The sequence below is a fragment of the Biomphalaria glabrata genome, chromosome 5 (genome assembly GCF_947242115.1).
Source record: "Biomphalaria glabrata chromosome 5, xgBioGlab47.1, whole genome shotgun sequence".
NCBI classification, from domain to species: domain Eukaryota; kingdom Metazoa; phylum Mollusca; class Gastropoda; family Planorbidae; genus Biomphalaria; species Biomphalaria glabrata.
This window is the reverse complement of record NC_074715.1, coordinates 14,535,822-14,550,000: the sequence shown is the minus strand read 5'-3', so window position 1 is coordinate 14,550,000 and position 14,179 is coordinate 14,535,822. Positions and strand designations below refer to the sequence as shown.

The window sequence follows — 14,179 nt, the reverse complement described above, 5'->3', positions numbered from 1 at the left end:
GGAACATTAACATGTCTAGAACAACTTCAGGGTAACAAGGTTCAAACCAAGGATCTTCCAGCTAAGAGAATCGTGCTCTTTCTCACGACTACCATCAACAGGGATGAGTTTGACTGTGTGGAAGAAGAACAGCAACGAAACAATGGTGATGCAACCATTTTGAAATCCGTCAACACTTTGATGATATCCTGGTGCTAGGGTCAAAACCAGTTACAATAAAAACAAAACCTTAGAGCCAACATGACCTTACGCCTTACTAGCTATGCATTTAGCAGAGGCGTAGTGAGCAAAACGTGCGCCCTGGGAAAGGCACTTTATTGGCGCCCCCCTATTTTCGATGAACATCACATAGAAATATAGACTTGTAAATAAAAAGTATTTAAAAATAATATTATACAAATTACTGTAGAATGTATTGCCTAACTAAAATATCTACAATAATTTTAATTTTCTGGGCGCCCCTTTGATGGTGGCGCTCGGAGCATCGTGCCCCCATTGCCCCCCTCACTACGTCTCTTGCATTTAGCCTAACTAATGATAGCTGGTGTGCTGTATTTACCTTTAAAGTGACAAGAACAAGATAGAGTGGAATGTATAGTTTCATTTCATGTATAGTTTTGAAAGTTTTGAATAAATATCATGCGTGATACATACATAATTCAACAATTTTCCTCAGAAAGTATTAAGAAATAAACCTTAAAACATAATTTAAGGAGTTGTATTTCATACACACACACACAGCATAGCTTTTAAATACAGACAAACCAATCCTGTAAATCATCAAGTGTGCGGCCTTCTTGTGATTATGTACAGGATAGAGATTAAAACACTATTTCTCGAATTCATCTTGACCTAGGACTAACAGAAGTGTTTAATAAAATAACTAAGCATAGGAACAATTAAAAAAACGGAGGCTTACAGTATATTGTTTGTATGACATTTCTATAATTAAGGTTTCTTTTGTATTTTATCGCATTGTGTGTTTTGTCTGTTTTCTTTTTTTTTGGAATATTGGTGTTGTAGTTTTTTAATTACAAATAAATTTAGTTATTGTAATCCCATTTCCAATAAAGGTCAATGTAGCAGTCAAGTCTTAACATAATAATACTAAAATAAATACTATGTAAAATAAACACACACGCGTACGTAAGATTTTTTATTAGAATGTTGGTCACAGTTTCAGAAGTTTTATTTTATGTTAAGTTTTTTCTTCTAGTGTGTTCTTCAATGACGTCAGCAACACTTCATATCCATTTTATTGCAGGTGAAGTCTCTCTCTCTCCCTTTAACCCTGTTGAATTTGACCTAAATCCCTGATTCCAGTGACGTGGAACCCCTTGCTTGACTGAACCAACTCTGGGCTACACTATGAGGGTACTTGAAAATAATCCTATCATTCTAAGCTCCACCTACTAGATCTAAATCTGGAACGTTCCAGAGTGAATGGTCCAGAACCTTTTGCAATCGTCACCTTTGAACCGGATGTGACTCATAAAAAAAACGTCACAAAGGAATAAGCTGTATCATTTACCTGCAATGACACATTGACAACTTAGATATTAATAGATAAGTGTGCCAATCAGTAGTCAATATTTATGTTTATATTAGTTCTATTTCTTCAGAAAGGCGGGCTTACAAACAGATATTTGATCGACAGATAATCATAACATACGATAGTGCGTGGCGACCGTGTGGCACAACATAATGGCTAGTCACGTTAGTGTCTCGGGTTTGAATCGAACGATTTTGAACTTCAGGAATGGACCTCATTCACCAATCGTAAACAAACAACATTTAGCCACGTGATTATATTGCTAAAACAATGAAATTACGTATCACGTGACAGCCTTTATGGATTGCGTAATTTGTATAGAAGAGATAGAGAACCACGTGGCAAAATGTTGTTTGTTTACAATTGGTGAATGAGGTCCATTGCAGGACGTCGCTCCACTGTCCACCCAATACAGTATCTGGCAGCAGGTAGAAAAAGCAAAGGTGGATAGTCATTGTGCTGGGCACACAGCCAGCCATAGAAACAGACCAGCTTTACATCATCTGCACCTTGGATACTAATGCCTGGACAAAAAAAAAAGAAGATTACATAATAATAATAAAATGTTGGAGTCAGTAATAAATTAACACTCTAGAGAATGACATTGTATTCTATTGAGTGTTGGGACCTTGCTGTTTAGAGTTGGGGGGGGGGGTGAGAAAAAAAATCGGAATTTTTTTTTTTTGAAGATTTCGATTTTGAATTTCGGGACCTTTAGGAAGCTCCTGAGTGCACTTAACTCTCAAGGGTAGGCTACTAGACAGTAGCTGGGGGAAAGTAAAGGGGGTTAGTCGTTTGTATTGGCCAAATAACGTTAACCATTGGCCATATTAAACGGAGGACCTTTACACCATTGAAACAAGGTCTGAAAGAGGGTACTTTCAAAAGATTGGAACCGATGTGTACCAACCAAGCGCTATAAGCTTAGCCACAAGGCCACAAGGAGACTGCCCCGAACAATGATCTTCATAAGGTGTTAATAACAGGGAAGAGGCCGGTTGTCATCGAAGGATGTTTTGAGAGGGGGACTCTCCTCTCCCCCCCCCCCCCCCCCCCATTTTTTTTTCAAACTTAAGTAGAGAAACAAAACAATTACCTGAGTGTAGTAATTTTAACATGGTATGGGTAGACTAGGGTTATGGGATGTAGATAAAGATCTCACAAATATCGGATTTTTTTCCCACAGTTAAATTTAGAATCGGAAATCCCAAAAGAGGTAAAAATACAACGCCAAGGAAGCAGGTTCAGACTGTGCACACTCCGCCTCACCCTTCTTCCAACACGCCTGGTTGCGTTCACAATAACAGGATTCTGTTACGACGTCTGCGGATGTGCCAAGTAGGCTCACTTCTGGTCTTGTAGACCAGCCCCATTGGTTAACTCAATAACACGCGCAGCCCTCTTGCATCAGCTCTTGTTGTTGTTTTCAAGATAGAATCATGGCTGACGCGTTTCGGGTTAAATGTGTTCCAATACAAAAAAAAAAAAAATGTAGGACAGCGGATTTTATTTTTAGAACACATTTTTTTTCGATTGCACTACGCGTAGGATTGCTTCCCTTCCCAGTCCCAGCCACTTGAAGTGAAGAGTCTTCCTCTTGCGAAGAGTAAAATATCATCATGATTGTATCATATATCAAATGATATCATTAAAAAAAATTCCCCTGATCCCCAATGCTTTTTTAAAATTTTCACCGGGAGGCACATCGCGCATGCGTGACCTACTTCTTCACCTAGCTGTTCTTGTGTATTGGTATGTGTCGGGTATGAATGTGAGACAAAGCACTGGTGTTTTTCTTATTTTTTCCCCCTTTCGTTGGGTAGAAGGGGAAATAATTGGGTATCCTACGTGAGGTAGAAGGCGTACTCTAAAAATTCAAATTCAATCCCATTTGGATTTAAAAAGGGGGTGGGCGTGTAGGAGTGTATTTTAAAAAAAAATTATATGTAGACGGTAGACTGGTTGACCTATCTTTCTCAGGCTTTCCAATCACTCCTGGACCTGTACGTCTGTTACCTAAAGTTTTCATTCTCCGACCAAATAATGAAACGGTACCAACTTTGCTACATCAAATTGACTTTAATTTCTATTCGTAATCGTCTGCAAGATCGATGCAGTTCTACAAATAATTCGGCAACTTCTCCATCTCGCCCAAATAGTAGCTCGATTAACGTTCTTGGTACACTGAAAGTTGCACTCGTAGGGCAGTCACAGAGGTTCTCTTCAAATGATGATGTCATTACATAGAGTGTAAACAAGTAGTTGTTTTCAGTAGTTTTTTTTATTTCCCTACCAGATTAGGACAAAGGGAGGTAATAAGTAGAAGAGTTAACATCTAAAATAAAAACATTTTCTTCTTTCAGGCATTAATTTTAATTATTTCAAAGCCTAAACACCATTCTTTTTCTCTTACGTGCTAGACTACGGGAGCTAACCATATAGTAATTTTTTTTTTTAAAATTACGCTTGTATATTAAGACAAAGTAAGTCATGTTTCTCAAATACAAACAATAAAATTTTTTAAAATATTTTTTAAATGTGTATTTCTTATTGTCTAAAGAAATGATTTAAAAAATTAATGTATGTTATAACAATTAAATTCTATACAATGCCACACACTCAGTGTTATTTTGTGACGGTACGCACCGGTACGCTGTACCGGCACCTTTTTCAATGTGGGGAAAAAAGTATAAATTTTCTTGTATTTAAACGTTTATTATTAATTTATTATAATTTATTAGTAGTTAAAAGTTACGCACTCCATCACTGAGTACAGGCACCTATCTTTTTACAAAAAATAGCACTGCTAAAAGTCATAAATATTTGAAAGTGGCTGTTTATTGCTACCAATTGTACTTAAAAACTCTTATTGAATTATGATTTTAAACATATATCAATAGTAATGACTAGGGTACAAATCACTCATTAACATAGAGCACCAGCTAAACTATTTATCAAGAAGCATCCTTTCCATGAAGAAATCGATAACAAACTTTAAAGTTATTTGGCAGTTCGAATCCTCCCCACATCCTGAGAAAGTCAAGTAAAAGCTGGAAGAAATGTCTGAAAATCTCTATCCCATTATTCAAAGCTTATTTCACTTTCTTCCGTAATTCATCAATGTCTTTTCTTATGATTTTGTTTTGAGAAAATGATTAGAGAATTATTTTTAAAAGGCGTGTAACCTTGAAAAGTTGTTTGTCGCTTGATTTTTTCTTTTAAATCAGGTAGAACACTGTTAAGTCAAAGGTCAGTATCCTCTCCAAATGTCCGCCCTAACAAAGTTCTTAAAGTGCAATGTCATTTTTTAAAATGTGTCTAGGTGTTACTCTCTGTTGTTAAGATACTATATCATCGTCACTGCAGTTGTTGTGGCCTGGACTTGGACAGCCTCTGATGGACAGGTGACGGAAAAATACATCTAACATTGAGTAGGGGCAGTGTCCGTCGAAACCTGTCATAACTTTTGTTTCACCCTCGCAAACAGCCAAACAAGAATAGACTCCGGGAATTCCGGAAGTAGTTTCCTTTTTCAACCTGCTGAACATTTTAAGCTTATCCCTAATATTAGCATTCGGGATTTCCCTAACGGTATTCAAATCTCTGTGAGATTATACACAGCAATAACATAAGCCTGCACAGCTGTGCTTGATCTATTATTACTTCAAGGTAAAAACCCGAGTGTTTATTAATTTCACGTTGCGTTTCACAACAAATGTAAGCATTAATTTTATTGGCCATACGATGTATAGATAGATAGATAGCAATAGGGACTAAAATAAACTCCATGATTCATGATGAGGACATGGTGACAGCATGAGGAAATCAGAAAGTATTGCTAGAGAAAGCCTTCCCCCCCCCCCTCCCAAAAATAAAAATATTTGTTGCTTATTGTAAACGTTAATGTATTCTTGACCTTAAGTGTTAGTGGATCTCTGTAGGGCAAGTAGAATTAAGACTTTATAAAGTCCTTATAACGACGACACGAAATTTCGAATGATGACATGTGTAGTGTCATGTGACCCATACCGTGTGCTATACCGAGACCAGTCGTTACAGAAGGCCTGAACACTGACCATCAACGTCACAACTTTTGGGTAGTTTGGACCAATAGCTCGTCGCCACGTCACAGGTCTTTATGACCTGACAACGAGCTATTTGTTTAAAGTTTAAACTGTCTACAAGTTGTGACGTTTCAGGTCAGTGGTCAGGGCTTTCATAAGTAATGTATGCTCTGCATTATTATTATATTGCTGTAGAATTTCGAATGTCTATAGTTTATAATATACGTAAAGTTTTTTGTTTTTTTTATTATTTCTTTTCGCTTTCTTCATCTTTCTCTCACCATACCTCTCTTACTTTTCAGTTCTCTCTATCTATTGTTCTATATTTCGCTCCCCCCTCTCTCTCCTTGTTCTCTTATTCCTTCTCTCTCTCTCTCTCTCTGTCTCTTTACATTCTCGTTATCTACATATTATTTTCTCTCTCTCATTTTCTCTCTGTTCTCCATGTCCGTCTCTCTAACTGTCTCTTTCCGTTTATCCCTCACTCTCTTTTCTCTCTATGCATCTTTTCTTTTTCTATCGCTTTGCCTGTCTACTTAAACCTTGGCGACAATCTATAAGACACGTTTGTATCTATTTGGATCATTCATTAGCAACGATCATTAAACAAAATTGGCGACCAGAAGTCAAAAATTCAAAATGTCTACTCTAGCAGCAGTCTACTCACCAATAAACTACTTGATAGAAAGTCTACTGAGCCATAGACTGCATGATAGAGGTCTACTGAACCAAAGACTACATGAAAGAGGGCCAACCCAGCCATAGAATACCTAATAGATGGCCTGCTGAGCCATAGACTACACAATAGAGGGTCTACTGAGCCATAGACTGCGTCACTACACAATAGAGGGTCTACTGAGCCATACACTACACAATAGAGGGTCTACTGAGCCATAGACTACACAATAGAGGGTCTACTGAGCCATAGACTGCGTCACTACACAATAGAGGGTCTACTGAGCCATACACTACACAATAGAGGGTCTACTGTGCCATAGACTACACAATAGAGGGTCTACAGAGCCATAGACTACACAATAGAGGGTCTACTGAGCCATAGACTACATGGTCTACTAAGCCATAAACAACTTAATAACTGGTATATTGAGCCATAGACACTCTGACAGATGGTCTAGTGAGCCATAAATTAGGCTGACTAAGAAAGGGTATATTGAGCCATAGACTACCTAATAGAGGATCTACTAAGCCATATACCAGCTAGAGGGTCGCGACTGAGCTCTTAATCTAGCTTAGATTCACTCGTGACGTAGGCTAGACTATAGTTAACGACTTAAGTATTGGATGTCAAAGTGTAGGATTGAAAGATACACATCTAGTATGTTTGAATGTATTAGTGCCTCCCCGTCTCAGATTGACGTCTAGTGCTGGCGCCCACTTACCAACTCGTCCCACGCAGACTCTCAAGCTAAGGAGCTGCCACTTGGGTCAGTTTCCTGCCGTTCTTGAAACACGTTTTCTTTACAAAAAAAAACAACAAAAAAACCACCAAAAACCCAGATGTTAAAAAGTGCGTTGATGAATGTAAAAAAAAAAATATGCATCCTCCCCAGGCAGACACAGAAAATATATATGTGACATTTTTTTAAAAACTATACGCATCTAAGTTATTACAACATCATTCGTTAGTGTTTCGGGAAGTAACAATTATTTCCAGTTCTTCTCTGTCATTTGGCGGCATTTCTTTTCCTTTTTTTGCAATACCTCTATTCAAGTCATAACTTCGTGGGTAGAACCTGGACACGGATCTCAAAAACGGCTCTAATGATTTTCCTAGAAACTTAACAGTTGCTATAGGCCTATATGGCTGAGAAAAGAATAACTAGCTCGTTGACCACACTGGTAAAACTCTAGTTTGACTGTTATAATAATTTTGTTAAAGGGACAAAAAGGTTGCTAGAGGACAAGACAATACTTGTATTGGACAGATTACGTCTTCGGATATTTCCGCAAGTATGCATTATTCAATTCAAGAGTTTCATAAATCAATATTCATGAAATATTTTGCGCATCGTCTTCTAAGTCTAGATCTAAAGGCCTATCATTGGAATAGTATAAAGTGTAGTAGATCTATACATTTGCTTAACCAGGATTCTTTATCGAGGGGATGGGGTGGGGTAAAAAAAATTCCATCGCTTTTAAATTTAACTTTTTATTAGTTATTAATCACTGTAAAGTTGATTAAAGGAGGTATTGTCTATAAAAAATTTTTTTTATTGTTTTAAAGCAGACAACTCTAAGTTGTATGTGATGAGCACATACCTTGCAGGCAGACCATTGGCCACAGAAACAACTGAGGTTAGATTTACCAGACCTCTAGCCTCAATGTTTTAAGTTGTATGTGATAAGCACATACCTTCCAGACAGACCATTGGCCACAGAAACAACTGAGGTTAGTTTTACCAGGCATCTAGCCTCAATGTTTTAAGCTGTATATGATGAGCACATACCTTCCAGACAGACCATTGGCCACAGAAACAACTGAGGTTAGATTTACCAGACCTCTAGCCTCAATGTTTTAAGTTGTATATGATGAGCACATACCTTCCAGACAGACCATTGGCCACAGAAACAACTGAGGTTAGTTTTACCAGGCCTCTAGCCTCAATGTTTTAAGGCCAAATAGCTATCTATGATCACTGTTTTGTTTTATTCTGTCACGTGTCCAGATAGGCGTTTCTCAGATATTCCTTCAGAAGTGAATATTGTTACGCTCTAGTCATAAGTCCATCCCCCCCCCCTTCCTTTTCCTACAGGACTGCATGGGATGGGTAGGGCAGGTTTTGAACTCAGTACCATCGTGATGGGTGGGTGTGGAGGATGAATGATAAATTGCTTGGCCGCCAAACCGAAAGGTCCGAGTTCGAATCTCGGTGTTGACTGTGACATTAAACTTCAGCATTTTTTTAAACGCCCCTGAGTCCACCCAACTCTAATGAGTACCTGACATTCGTTGGGGGAAACTAAATGTGGTTGGTCGTTGTGCTGGCCACATGACACCCTCCTTAACTTCAGCGGCCATAGAAACAGTCGACATTTATAACATCCGCCCAATAGATTGCAAGCTCTGAAAGGTGTACTTTCGTTTACATCGTGTTGACAGTTCAAAGTGCAAAGGTCATGACCAGGAAGGGCATTCGGAGACAGCAATCTTTTTTTTATTATTTGCTCAAGCCTTTCGACACTTTCACTGCTTTAAATATTCATTTTTTTTCTCTTCCCTCCCTTTTTTTAAAAACAAAAACACCTAAACGTGTGACATCTGCACACCTACACAAGCTCGTGTGAGTCTCTCTTTGGTTTTCTTCCACTATCATAAACACGCACAAGTTTGAGGACCTGAAGGTCAAGGACTACATCAAAAGGACTACGTCAAACCCCCCTCACGCGATGTCCGCCTGTCCTGCAGAAAGGCAGTCAAGCGCGACAAGAAAATAGGTCTGCTGACCCCCAGCGTCACCTGGTCATTTTCAATATTATGGTAACTGATCTGCTGACGAAACCTCTAGAACGGGTTTAACTCCGTTGTTGTCAATAACTAACCTGCAGAAACTCAACCTCTAAAACGGGCTGTTGGTCAATTCTTTGCAGCCTTGTGTCTCGGTGGTTGGGGCAGTTGTTCCGGATAGTTACTACAACTAGGCCTATGCCATTGTCGCGAATACGAATTGTGAATACAGAATCTAAAGAAAAATGAGCCTAACTTTAATGAAGCTGTTCCGTATCACAGACCAACCATAACTTAAGTCACGTGGATATCATATGGTCCAATAAAGACAACAACAGCTCTGTCTTCCTATGACTAGATGAAGATCTAGATCTTGGCCTAGGTCTAGTAGTTCTATTTCAACCATCATATCCATTAGTGAATTTAACACTAACATTTTTTAAGGCTAATTAAAGATTCATAACAGTTTCACAACTTTATTATGCTTGACCACAAATTATACATACATACTACATACATACTACATACATACGACAAACATACTACATACATACTACATACATACTACATGCATACACAAACATACTACATACATACTACATACATACTACAAACATACTACATACATACTACAAATGTCGATAAAGGCAGTCGAAGTTTTAATTAGTAACATTAATCTAAGTATTGTCAAGTAATCAAAATAGTAATGATGATACCACTCTTTATACTATTACTACTACTACTGCTAAAAATAGTAGTAATAATAATAATAATGATAATTATAAAAGTATTATATAAGTAATATTCGTTCTTTTCTAACATAATAATAATAATGATTATCGCATCATTTACATACACTTCAAGCCTAAGAGATCATTTTCGCATTGAAAACAAAACAATGAAGTGATTAAGGCCATATAATGTCAACAGCAGTACCGCGTTAAGAAATACGGAACAACCCCATTGACAGCTTTGAACCTCTAAGTACATCATGTAATGGAATAAGAAAGAAGCAATCTTCTAAACTGCAGTTTCAATAGAGTGTAATTAGCGTTTTAATAGTATTTTAACATGGTTTAACGTTTCTATAAAGAGATATTCCTAATCCCAGAACACTCAAGGAGAAATATTAGCACATATTTCTTTTCCCTCTTTGCGTTGCCAGTAATGGCCTATCTTACAAATCTCCCCTACTTTTCATATAGCGTGGTGAGTGTTTAGTGTAATTTCTAGACCACTAAAGCTCTCGAGTACTTTTTAGAAAATTATATTTAACGAGTACAGCTCGTCTACAAATAATTTTTGTATTAAAATCAAACCAAATTCAAAAAAAGTTTGTGATCATCGCTTATAATGTACAAATTTAAATATTTGCTAGGACAGGTAATTTATTTTGGCAAAATAGAAATTCTAATAAACCAAATAAATAAATAAAATAAAGTGAGTGAAATTTTTTTTTTAGTTTTCTGTTTTCCATAATATAGTTAAAAATATTTAATTTTAATTTTAGATTATTACAGTTCTTTTTAAATATGACAATAAAAAATAATTGAGCAAAACTAAAAATATACTGTTCCTTACGTTATGCAGATAGAATTTCATCAGTTGATTCCCCTTTCGGTACAGAAGAAGGCAAATTCTGAGCGAGGGAAATGACATTGAATCAGTATACCGTAGTATACGATAGCCTTTTGTTTTGAACAATGATACCTGAATCTGTGTTGTCATCTAATGCCAGGGCCGGCCTTAGATAATTGGAAGCCCTAGGTAACTTAAAGGAAATTTAAAAAATTAACAGCGAAAATATAAAATTACACAATTTATTTAAAACCTAGCGAACGCCAACATTGGGCAGAAGTTTAGCTATTTATACTCTTAAAAAATAGTTGTTTTTAGCCCTGTAAGATCGGAGGCCCTAGGTGGCTTCCTAATTTATCTATGCCTAAGGCCGGTCCTGCTATTAATGGGATAGGAAATACATTATTATTGGTTACCTATTTAAGAGAAAATGATTTAAAAAATAGTACATATCCAGCCGCAATTTACCCGCTGTAACAATGACAGTAACAATGGCGACTCACTTTCTAAATGAAAACAAAATCATCCAGCATACTACTTGGACGGCTGGCAAGTAAGGATGTTTCTTTCCCCTTTTAGACCTTGCGATCTATAGGGCAGATGATGTGTAAGGTCATCTGTTTCTTTGGCCAACGGTTAACGAGCAGGGTGTCATGTGGCAAGCACAACGGCCCATTGCCTTTACTTTTACTCATCTAAATACAGGTAAACATTTAAGTTATGTGGACTCAGGAGTGCCCTAAAAAAAAAACAACCGAAATTCAAAATCCTAGTGTTCATTCAATTTTGATCTCAAGACCACAAACGTTTAACCACTCAGCCATCGCACCCCCATGGATTCTCTTTACAATCAAAGAATTATGACATCGCCAAATCCTTCTTAATGAAGACCCCCAAAACTCTACAATATAGCACTCCGATTAGAAAATCTAGGTCTAGGTATAAGGGAAATAAACAAACGACCTACCCCCCCCCCCATCCACCTATAAGAATATTCCTTGAGTGGAATAGGAGTTGTATAGTACATTTCTGTGAGCGTATAAGTGTGTGTGTGTGTGTGTGTGTTTAAATAAGTGTGTGTGCGTGGTTACTACAAGACGCCACCTGTCGTTCGAACGAACCCAAGATCAAAACGAGATATTTCTATTTAGTATAAGACTTAATTATACATACATATATATTTTTTTTAAATTCAAGGACATTTCGCTTGACTGACTTTTTGTGCAGCCAGATTACATCTAAGAAATACAAACACTACCCTACAAAAAAAAAAAGTAGGCGTGATTTCACGAAGGTCAAATTGATCTTCTATTGGCTCACTCTTTCTTTAGAGTCAAAAGTTGGTTAAAAAAAAAAAGAAAGGTGTTTGTGTGTGTGTGTGTGTGTGACTGATAAAGTGTTATAGTTGATTTAGTCTCCGTTATTGTTTGTAGAAATAAAAGTTTGTAAAATAGCTCAGGTCAGGTCGCTCACTTTTTTTTATATAAATACATTTAAAAAGCGATCACCCAGATGCACCCGTAATGCAAATTACCACCCCAGTGGTCAATGGTCACATGCCCTAGCTAGCTCCTCCCCCACCTCGCCACATCCGTTCACCAACAACTTTAATAGAGCCGACACAGACAGCCGTTAAGCATGTATTAGACAAACAATGGCTCTATCTAATTGTGTATTTCTCATAATGACAAGTGGACAACAGAAATACATTACATATAGAAGCTTCAGTGGGTATGAGCAATTAAGCTGTGAACATAAATATAGAGTTGAAGCTAGGTGATGAAACAAATGTGATACATACATATATTAAAAACTTGGTCCCTGGTGCTGCTATTCAGTTATGTTTAATATTCAAAGCACAGAAATCTTGTTCCAAATACCCCGTCCTCCACCACCCCTTCATTGGTCAAAATATTTCTAAACACACAGATGCCATTGTTGTTGGTCTAGAACTCTAATGCCTTTGGTCTAGATTTAAGGAAGGCAACTGACTGAGGAAGAGACCTTTACTTACAGGACATGACAAACATAGATCAAACAGTCTAGCTTCAGCACAGCTTCTTTATACCTCCTCGACTAAGGACGTCAACATTCCTTTTCAGTCTAGTTCCTAACAGTGCACAACTTAGAGCGCACCTTATGCACTTTGAATAGCGGTGTGCATCAGTCTAGTTCCTAACAGTGCACAACTTAGAGCGCACCTTCTGCACTTTGAATAGCGGTGTGCAGCAGTCTAGTTCCTAACAGTGCACGACTTAGAGCGCACCTTATGCACTTTGAATAGCGAATGTGCAGCAGTATTATAAGTCTTAATTTTATTTCATTCCCAAACACCTAGAACCACTGACTGATTCACTGAGCCATGGTCCAGAACCAAGAGAATGTTACAACGAAGAGATTAGCCTTCTTATTGGTTTTAATAGCAAAATTCAGGATGGTTAGCTCAATGGAATTGTCTGATCAGCTTTTTGTCTGCCGACTTTTTCTGTACATTAATTCTAATTTGCGTTGGATGATTAGCCTATCTTAGTCAAGAACATTGTGTCTTTCAGTGGGTCAAAACTTACCCAAATCATAATGAAGCATAATTTTAAAAAAATCTGACTTTTTAAGGACGTTCCTTTAATAAAAAAAAAAAAAAGATTACATTCTATCCCAAAACTTCTTCAGTACGTCCAAACTTTTTTCTTAACGGAACACTTCGCACATTCTACGTATTTAGCGGAACACTTTGCTTATTTTTCAGGGAGATTAATTCATGTGGTGGCCTACTAGTTAACTATTACAGTATATATTATATTATATTATATTATATTGGGCCTAACCCCATGATAATACAATAACGGTGGTCTTGCGTAGACTGTAACAGCGAAACCAACCAGAAGCTATGCTTGCCTCGTGCACGAGTCAAAGATGGGGTCGACGTGACTTGGACTAGTGCGTCCCCGTTAGACACACGTGACTGACCATTCAGTGGGAGTGGCCACCGGTCGAAATGACTATCACCCGAGTAAGAAAAGATCAGAAACTGAAGTCTTGTCGACTGGTCGTTAACAAAGTGGGTCAAAAAGACGCCAGCGTCCCCGCATAACGGAAGTAACACGACACCACAAGTTTATCTCCGAGATGGTCGCAAGTGGTACCGCACTAAGAAGAGGAGACAAAGAGACAGTGATGGGAAGACAACATATAGGAATCCACAGGCCCGCCATTATTATTATTATAGTTTTTATATAGCGCTACTTTCATGCTTATAGCATGCTCAGAGCGCTTTGGTCCAATCTTATTTGTGGACAAGGGGGGGGGGGTATCTAGGAGTTGGTTTTCCGTGCTGCTATAGGCGCTCAGTAAACGCAAATCTGCCCGAGTCGGGTTTCGAACCTCGAGCCCTCTTCTAGGTTGCCAAGCGCACTTAGCCTCTCGACCACGCTTCCCATTGTCCAAGGCAAAAGACAGAAAGGAATGGGGAAATATGTTCAACAGATCATGTGTGGTGCACCAATGGTGTAACAGACTAGG

The 14,179-nt window shown here is 37.9% G+C and overlaps 1 long non-coding RNA gene across 2 annotated transcripts; it reads right to left on the bottom strand.

The window, feature by feature from the left end:
* Positions 1-1,139: 1,139 nt before the first annotated feature.
* LOC106050295 (uncharacterized) lies at positions 1,140-12,762 on the bottom strand. Of its 2 annotated transcripts, none has more exons than XR_008777855.1 (3): positions 12,675-12,762; positions 11,164-11,399; positions 1,140-2,076 (listed from the first exon to the last, which is right to left on the bottom strand). It is a non-coding gene; the product is annotated as an uncharacterized LOC106050295 (long non-coding RNA). The 2 variants fall into 2 exon arrangements; XR_008777856.1 differs by lacking the exon at positions 12,675-12,762 and adding an exon at positions 12,462-12,664.
* Positions 12,763-14,179: the final 1,417 nt, after the last annotated feature.